This window comes from Octodon degus, unplaced genomic scaffold (genome assembly GCF_000260255.1).
Source record: "Octodon degus isolate 3935 unplaced genomic scaffold, OctDeg1.0 scaffold00086, whole genome shotgun sequence".
NCBI classification, from domain to species: domain Eukaryota; kingdom Metazoa; phylum Chordata; class Mammalia; order Rodentia; family Octodontidae; genus Octodon; species Octodon degus.
This window is the reverse complement of record NW_004524662.1, coordinates 4390994-4400974: the sequence shown is the minus strand read 5'-3', so window position 1 is coordinate 4400974 and position 9981 is coordinate 4390994. Positions and strand designations below refer to the sequence as shown.

The 9981-nt window shown below is 38.3% G+C and overlaps 1 protein-coding gene across 3 annotated transcripts in view; it reads left to right on the top strand.

The window, feature by feature from the left end:
• The window catches only part of Kiaa0391 (KIAA0391 ortholog), a 141762-nt gene that overhangs the window by 68595 nt on the left and 63186 nt on the right, over nt 1-9981 (top strand). The window lies entirely within an intron of this gene.

Here is a 9981-nt window from a genome sequence, read left to right as displayed (position 1 = left end):
TATATTTGTTTGTTGATTCACTATGGTAACCAGTGATTTCAAAGTGAGGGGAAAATGTACTTTGTTTTGTTTTTGTTGTGTTGGACCTTGCACTACTACTCTAGGTAGTGCACTTAGGCACCCACTCTACCATCAAGCTATAACTTCAGTCTTTTTGGAAATTTTATTTTGAAGTTGGGACTTTTTTTTGAGGGGGGACCTTTTTCCAATATAAAATTCACTAATTTGTAGAATTTATAAAAATCATAAGATTAAATAGGAACAGATTATTCAAGGAGAATATCATTATTCTTGATCATGGCTAAGTGGAGCTGCATATGCCTCACTTACCTGCATATCAAATTATTTTTCCCTGCCAGAGAAGTTTTCTGCTGTGATGTTTGTGAAGTTTTTTTATATCATTTGTGATATCTCCTGCTTTTTTCATGGACTCCAGTCAATCCTATGTTGTTCTGTTTTGCCTCGTCTAGCAGCTACTGGATTGATTTCTCATGGTCCCTTGCCAATTTTGAGAAATTTTTCTTTTCGTGATCTCTGATTGCAAGCCTGTCTTCTGTATCTGAGATCCTGTTCTCACATTGGCTTAATCTGCTGTGGATATTTTCAGTGAAACTTTTATTCTCCTGGATATCTGCTTGACTCTGCTTTATGGATTCCATTTCTTTCCTATGCTAGGCATTTATGGCTTCCATAATTTTCTTAAGCTTCTCTATTTTTGTGTCTGTATCACTCAAGAGTCACTAAGCATGGTTTTCATTGTGGATACTATCCCTGATGTTATCTGAAGAATAGTGGTATGATATTTTTCTAGAGCCTTATTTAGTTGCTTTGTTGTTACTACTTCAGAGAGGCCAGGTGGGTGGCTTTTGAATTGACCCACCTCATTGTCCCCTAGGTTTGCCTTTGGTGAACTACATGTCTGGGGTTACAGCTTGTTTAAATGTCTTCTTCTCATTTTCTCTTTTTACTTTAATTCCTGGGGTGATGCTTGTAAATTGACTAGGATGGCTTGCTTGGAAGTCTGATGTTTTTGAGGTTTTTGTATGTTCTTGCTAGTAACCCTTTATTTGGGGAACAGTTGGCAAACATTTTTTCCCACATTGTGGGTTGTCCCTTCACTCTTGGTGGTTTTTTTTGCTGTGCACAGGTTTTTTTTAATAAGATGAGATCCCAGTTGTTGATTCTTTGTGATAGTTCCTGTTTGGCGTTTTATTCATAGTATTTACCTCCATCAGTGTCTTCAAGAATTTTACCAATTCTATCTTCTGCCGGATTTAATATTTCTGTTTTAATATTTATATTTTTGATCCATTTTGAATTTAGTTTAGTGCATGATGAAAGATCTGGGTCTAGTTTTAATCTTTGGCATGTGCAGAGCATTTTTCCAGTGCCATTTATTAAGGAAGCCGTCTTTCTTCCAGTGAATGTATTTGGCATCTTTGTCAAAGATAACGTGATTGAGTATGTCTGCTGGTTATTTGTGTGTGTGTGTGTGTGTGTGTGTGTGTGTGTGGTTTTGTTTTTTTTTTAAAATGTATTTAGCACAAGGTCTAAAATACATGCCACCACGTCCAGTCTCAGTCAGTATCAGCGTGCCCTGGGGCGGGGCCAGCATGGCATGCTGGGGATCGAACCCCAGTCATTGAGCCTGCTTAAGCAGGAGCTTTAGTTCAGCGCTGAATATCTGCTGCTTTTGTATCTTCTAATCTGTTCCATTGATCCTTGAGTCTTTTTCTTTCTTGCCAGTACTATGCAGTTTTTATCATAGTAGCTTTATTGTATAATTTCAAGTCAGGGATTGTGATGCCCTCTGCCTTGCCTGTGCTGCCCAGAATTGTCTTTGCTATTCTAGGTCTTTTCTGATTCCAAGTGAATATTAGGATTATTTTCTCTAATTCTGGGAGATATGCTGATGAAATTTTTATCATAATTACATTAAATCTGTATAACAGTTTTGGAAGTATGGCCATTTTCACTATATGGTTCTTTCTACTCAAGGGCAAGGGATATCTTTCCATTTTCTGAGATCCTCTTAAATTTCTTTCTGTCTGTCTATCTTCAGAGTACTATAGTTTTTGAAGTGGAGTTCTTTAGATCTTTTATTAGATTGATTCCTCAGTATTTCATTTTGTTGGATGCTATTGTGAAAGGTGTTGTTTTCCTAATTTTTCTCTCGCTGATTTGTTATTTGTGTGCAGGAGGGCTATTGATATTTTTCACTGTTGACTTTATATCCAACTATGTTACTGAATTTGCTTATTAAATCTAGCAGTTTTTAGTGGTGTTTTGGGGGTCTCCTATTATGTTATCTGCAAATAATGATAATTTAAGTTCTTCCTTTTCCATCATTATTCCTTTTATTTGTTTCTCCTGTCTAATTGCTCTGGCTGAAGTTTTCAGGTCTAGGCTGAATAAGAGTGGAGACAGTGAACATCCTTGCCTTGTTACTGATTTTAGAGTAAAAGCTTTTAATTTTTGTCCATTTAGTATGATGTTGGCTGTTGGTTTGACATAAATGGCTTTTATCAGATTAAGGAAAAAAAAAACATCTATTCCAGTTTTCTGTAGGGTTTTTTTTGTTTTTGTTTTTGTTTTTTGTCATGAATGGATTCTGGACTTTGTCCAAAGCTTTTCCTGCATGGAGATGATCATATGAATTTTTGTCCTTGGCTCTGTTTATATGATGTATTATATGTATTCATTAATGTATGTTGACCCATTCCTGCATTCCTGGGATGCATCCCACTTGGTCATGGTGTATAATTTTCTTGATGATTTGCTGCATTCTGTTTGCCAGTATCTTATTGAAGATTTTTGCATCTGTGCTCATTAGGGAGATTGGTTTGTAGTTCTCTTTCTTAGTTGGGTCTTTTGTTGGTTTGGGTGTCCTGGTAATGCTAGCTTTGCGAAATGAATTGGGGAGTATTGCTTCCCTTTCAATCTCACTAACAAGTTTGAGAAGTAGTGAGCAGTGAAACTGTCAAAGAAAAGCCTGGGCTTTTCTCTGTCGGTAGGTTTTTAATTACATCTTTGATTTCCTTGATTGATATTAGCCTCTTTAGGATTTTAATATCTTCTTTTTTTAATGTATTTAGTACAGGATCTACAGGGCCTCACTACACAGATCGGACTCCTAGTGATCTCGTGTTTTCAGCCTCCCAAGAGCTGGGATTCCAGGCAGGATTTTAATATCTTAATTCAGCTTGGTAATTCATATGTATGTGTGAATCTGTTCATTTCTTCTGCATTTGCCATGTTACTGCAATACAAGTTTTCAAAGTAGCTATAGATGATCTTCTGGATTTCTGCAGGGTCCATTATGATTTCACCCTTTTCATTCCTAATTGCGTAAGTTTGAGTCTTTGCTTTCCTTTTCTGATAAGGGTTGATCTACTAGTGCTTTATATTGTTGCTCAAAACTTATTCATTCAGCTCAGAAATATAGTGTTGTTTATCGTGTCATTGGTATTACATTATTTTGTTAATTCAGAAAGAGTTAATTTTTTATATTTAATCTCTGTATCCAAGAAAACGATGTATTTTTCTTTTTTGTAGTTAGAGTTTTTAAGGCTTTTATTTTAGAATAATTTTAGATTTTATGGAAAAGTTGCAAAGATAGTAGGTTTCCTATACATCCTAAATCTATTTTTTTCTGTCATTAACATCTTAATTTGGTATTATGTGGTCATCACAATAATCTAATATTAACACATTACAACTGAAGTCTAGACTTTATTTAGATCTCCGCACTTTTCACTTTTTGTCCCTTTCTTTTCCAAGTGTGCACTAGTAAACCACATTACATTTAGTCATAATGTGCATGTAGCTCCTTGTTGCTGTGTCAGTTTTTCAGACTTGACTTGAGTTTGGTAATAGTTTTGAAGAGTACTGGTCAGGCATTTCCTCTGGGAGTCATGTTATACTTTTCTCTTGATGAGACTACAGTTGTAGGTTCTGGAAAGGAAGCCAGCAGAGGTAAAGTGCCATTTGCCCATGTTACATCCAAAGTACATGCTGTCAACATGAATTATCACTGACCTGGCTCCAAAACTGCTTTTCAGGGATATTATATGCTTGAGAAAGAAATCATTATCTGCAGCCCCCACCTGAAAAGCGAGGAGAATTATGTTCCTTCACTCCTGAGAGCAGCCACACAACAGCCATAGGTGCAGTGGTCATCCCAGAAGGTCATATCATCTAGAGGTGTCACAGCTGTCTTTATCTGTGTTCCTACTCTCTGTGATATTGCACAGCACACAAACAGAACCACCTACCAATGCACATCCCAGGATATGACCCTGTCATTACGTGACACATGATTGTATTTACATAAATTATTTGGAATTCAGCACAGGAAATTTGTCTTTTCTCTCTCATGTATTTATTAAGTCATTTATTTATATATAGTATCTACTTATGGATATTTGTTTTTAATACTTTGGATTGTAATCTAATACTACTTGATTTTGTTGTGCAAATCATTTCAGCTTTGGCTTTTGTTGGCTTCCTATCTGTATGACATGCCCACGTGTAGGTGTGTTTTGCTAGTTTGCTTATGTAGCACTTCCTTACTTAATAGCACTACAAAATACCTCACCTTTATAATCTTTTTTAAAAAGTTATTAATAGCTACTAGGCTCTTACAATTTTCTTTGAAGATATTGTTATCACCTTTTTTGATGATTGAAGGCAATTAGAAGAAATACTTATCTTTTAAAACTTTTACTCCATTTTCAAAATCAACTAATATTTGTTTCTGCTACTTGCTGTCACAATTTTTCACCTTACAGTTTTTTTCCAGGAGTTAGTTTTTGTATGGGTTGTCAGTTTTAGAGAATGAGCATGTGTTTTGATGTTTTGCTCTTGTAAGAGAAGAGTAGTAAGGGTACAGGTAAAAGGAGAAATGGAAAGACTTGGTGTAAACTTGTTCAGAGCAGCGCTATTACTGTGTCTCAAGTAATCAAGAAAGTGGTTGCTACTCAACTGGTACCACCAGCTGCCATCCAAAGGAGAGTTATATAGAGAACATTGGCATTCAGTGTTACGTATTTGTGTAGCATTCATTTTTTTAAATAGTGAGCTTTGTTATATAATCTGGAAAATAACAAGGGCCTATTTTGAGACTCAGTGGAAATGTAAAGAAAGAAACTTATCCTTTCTGTGGTTTGAAATGCTTTAGAGTTGTGGACCTTTTTCCATGCTTGGCACACTCAAAACTTTTGGTTATTTTTGCATTAAATGTGTTCAGGTATGTCTCTGTTTTTTACTGTCACACTGAACTAGTGCATTTGACACTTCTGCCTAATTATTCTGTGTAACTGCAGTGACTACCTTAGCATTTGAGTATGTTTGGCATTCTCTGGTAATTGTTGTAAGTGTACAAATTCTCTTTCTTTCTGTCTGTCTGTCTGTTTGTTTGTGTGTGTGTGTGTGTGTGTGTGTCTCTCTCTCTCTCTCTCTCTCTCTCTCTCTCTCTCTCTCTTTCATGGAGGAGGTACACATTGAGCTGTACCCCCAGTCCTTTTTATTTCACTCTTTTGAGATAGGGTCTCACTAAATAGTCCAGAGTTGTTTTGAATTTGTGATCTGTCTGTTTCAGCCTTTGAAGGTGCCTAGCTAAATTTTGTTCCTTTGGGTCACTGGGGATTGAAGCCAGAACCTCACACATGCTAGGATAGTGCTACTGTACTGTTGAGCGACATCTGTAATCCTCTCTTGGATCTTCTGTCCTGTCCCTAGCGGAGCCTTATGCCCTAATTTTTTTGTCCTTGCTCTCCACTTATATACTGAGGTCTGCCATTTCAAGGAACTCCTCTCTGGATTTCCCATCCTGTGTGGCTTGGTGTCCAGATCAGAATGATACTGTAACCACTGAACTCCGGAGGGAGCAGTTTCACGCTCCGTTTATTGATCCACTGAAACCCCAGCCATAACCCAGCACTCAGGAGGCTGTGACAGGAGGATCACTGCAAGTTTGAGGCCAGCCTGGGCTACATAGGAAGACTCGATCTAAAAAAAAAAAGAATTAAGCCTAAACTACTACTCTTTGGAAGTTAGGATATTCTAAGGTTTTTTTGTTTTTGTTTTTGTTTTTTTTTGTTTTTGTTTTTGTTTTTTTTGCGGAACCGGGGATTGAACTCAGATCCTTGCGTTTGCCAGCTTATCAAGCGCTTATCCTACTGAGCCATCTCCCCGGCCCCGATATTCTAAGTTTTAATAGCAGAAAGAATGAATAAAAAAACCAATACAGCTTTAGTCATAACTTTCTCAAAATCATAAAATATGTCCTTTTGTCCTCATCTGTTATTTTTGTTTCAGTATAGCATATGTAAAACAACTAAACATTTGTCTAATATAACTCAGAATCAAAGATTTGAGCCAGGTACAGTTGATGCACACCTGTAATCCCAGCACTGAGGGAGGCTAAGGCAGAAGGGTAACAAGTTAAAATTCTACCTGGGCAACTTAATAAAAACCTGCCTTGAAATTAAAAAATAAAAATAAAAAGGACCCGGGGTTCGTATTAGTACCTCAATGCCCCTGGGTTCAATCCCCAGTACTGCCAATAAATGAATGAATAAATAAATAAAAGATTTATTTTACAGTTCAGGTACTTTGAGCTTAATTATAATATAGTCATTTTGTAATAAATTTCTATCTTTTATAGACTAACAAAAATAAATTTAATATGTGCTAAAATTCAATTCAATAAACACTAAACTACTTGTGTGGTTGTATGTGTCTAGAAATGGTCACATGGCAGAGCATAGTGAAAAATGGTATAATCCTAGCACTTGCAAGATTGAATCAGCAGGAGGGTCACAAGTTTGAGGTTAACCTGGACAACTTAGTAAGAGCCTATTTCAAACAAAAGGAAAGAGAAAAAAGGAAAATAAATGGCATCATGTTCTCTGCTCTCAAGAAATTTGAAAGCTAGAAAAGAAAACCCATAAACAAGCTAAGCATGATGGTGCATGCTTATATTTTGGAGCTGAGGCAGGAAAACTGCTGAGTTTTGCGGCAAGCATGTTAATATCATTAGTGGGTTGTATACAAGAAGCTTAGGAAAAGGCTCATGAAAAGTGGCATTTGAGATGAACTTCTTTAGGAACAGACTGCAAAGGCCCTGTGGTGGGAGCAACATGGCAAGTGTGAGAGGCTGAGAGTGCTAAGGGGACATAGTGGCAGATCTCACAGATTGGAGCATTTATGTGAGTATCCTAGGAGTGATAAGAAGCCGAGTGTTCACATAATCAGTCCAGCATTGTGAAAGTGTAATTTTGGCTACAGTGTGGAAGTAGATTGTGTGCTAAATACACACGCTGGTGTACCTACCTTCCTGTCCCAAATACATGGCAGTAATAGATGAAGTATAGCGAAAGAAAACTGAGAAAGTTGCCAGGCTGAGACAAAATACTAGCAATAAGACCTTGAGTAGAGCTGACACCACAGGTCTGCTTTACCTCTTTATCCTGGAGCAACAAGGAGGCAGGGTGATCAGAGGCTTTGGGGTTAAAGAGCCTGAGCCACAGGAGACAGGGTGCCATGGAGGGACACTGCCTAGCTCCTAAGCAGTGGTGCGCTGCTTGTGGCAGCAGCACCTTGGGTGAGGAAAGCCACTTGCACCTACCACATACGATATTGATATCTCAAGTACCACCTAGTTGGGAGCCTCAGGAGCAAAGAGGCAAGAAATAGCCAGGCAACTTGGCTGTGACTGATCTGTGACAGTCCCAGCATCAGTGCAGGATGCAGACAGAAGGAAACTAGGTATGTGAGCATTCCCAAAACCTTTAAGAAGTGAAGAAGCAGGGAATATGAAAGGAAATAAACAAAAACTTTCACTCAAAATGAAGATGCATCTGCAAGCCAGAATTCTAAAATGTCAAGAAATGAATGCTAAGAACAAAACCCGAAACAATTAGTATTAAAAACATAAATTTATAGATACATTCTGTGAACATTTCAAGCTGTTTTGTTGGATTTTGTTTTGTGGTACTGGGGATTGAACTCTGGAAGCACTGAGCTACATTCCCCCACTCCCCCTTATATTTTTTGAGACAGGATCTTGCTAAGTCACTAATTCACCCAGCTGGGCTCCAGCGTATACCTTCTGTCTGTCTCCTGAGTAGCTGGAATTGCAGGCCTGCAGCAACATATGTACCACAGTTTCAAATATTTTAAAGTAAATATGCTCAGTTACAAGTGAATTAATCCTATTGAAAACAAGCAAGAAAATGTGAAACAAAAAAGCAGAAGGGAAACTAGAAGAAACAAAGTTTAAAAGAAGCAGTTAGGAATCTTGAATGTAAAGTAGACATTGGCCTGACCATAAAAAGTCAAAACTGGCCGCAGTGAAGGAGAAAATTTAGAAAATGGAAATTGACACTGAAACATTCACCCAAAACATAGCACAAAAAGACAGCGATTTTGAGAGGGAGAGAGTGACTAGAGGGCAGGTGATGGAGCTTTAAATACCTGGGAAATGAAATAAAGAGAAGTTGGAAGTGGAGCAGGGGGGGAGAGAGCAGTCAAGGACAACACTGAGGCCTTTACGGGGGCTAGATGGTGATGCCCTGTGCTCGGAGCAGTCAGAGCTGAGTTGGATGTCCTCGTGGTGTCCAGAAGCAAATATCTAACAGATTGTACACGTATCTACCTGAGTTCCTAAGATAGGAACTAGCAGAGGATAGGAATTTTTCATCAAGCTGTGCCTGATGGTGCACACAAGTAGTCTCAGCTCCTCGGGGCTGAGGCAGGAGGATTGCAGGTTTGAGGACAGCCCAGGCACTTAATGAGACCCTATCTCAAAATAATGAAGGTCTGGAGATGCAGCTCAGTGGTAGATCACTTGCCTCGAGAAGACAGAGCCTTGGGTTCAATCCTAGGGAATTCCCCCCGTTTTCCTTACCCAAATGCATATGAGTAATGATTAAAACTGTATAGAATGTAAGGGGGAACATTCTAGGAGAAGCTTTAAGAAACTGCAGTACCTAACTCTTAATAGAAGAGGATAAGCGCCCAAAGGAGCAGTTACAAAAGTTGTGGGGAAGGTTGAGGGCAACCAAAGGAAGAGTGTGTTAAAAAGAAGACAGAGTTTTCTACTGTGAAATATTGCAGAAATGTATGACATTGAAGATGAGAAAGTATTGCTGCCTTTTGCAGTGTGGAGATGGTTGGCGACCCTAGTGTGAGCAGTGGCTGTGGCTACGGGCAGGGCCGCAGCCAGACTAGAGAGAGAGGAGCTTGGGAGGCTGAGAATTGGGGCAGGGAGGGTGGAGGTGGAGCGGGGTGTGGAGTGTGGCCAGGCCCAGTCAGAAGCCCCTGGAAAGACTCCAGGAGGGGTGTCGGCTAAGGGTGTCTTAGAAGGCGGAAGTGATTAAGTCAAGGAATTAGCCTTGAGCCTCAGCAGTGTGGGTGGGAGAACGGTGTGTGCAGATATTTCCAGATGTTGCATCATTGGACTGTGGAGAATTTTCAGTCTTTTCTTTTTTCATGTTCTACATTTTATTTACATTTCAAGATTAATCTCAAAATCACATATCCATACACCTGTTTCCTTTTGTTTACTTCATCTAAACTTACATGCATGGTCTATTTAACAAAGACTGTAAACAAATATTTACCATGTCTATTACATGTAACACACAGGAACAGCTTTTGACAAAAATTCACTACCCCCTCCCCCAACTTTTTTATTATAAATACAGATACCAAAACAATACTGAACATATTTTTGGTACTACTAGTAGTCAGCACCCACACTGCTTCAAAGATTAACACAATTTGTTTGTTTGTTTTTCCATAATTTTATTGATAAACAAATAGCAATGAGACAGTTTCAAATTAAATTGGTAGGACAGTTTCAATAATTAACACACTGCATACATTCTTCCTAGTGGTTAATTGCTGTACAAGATGCGGACTTGAGATCCTATTTACAAACACCATTGGAACAAATCACTCTATTCATTAAGAGAA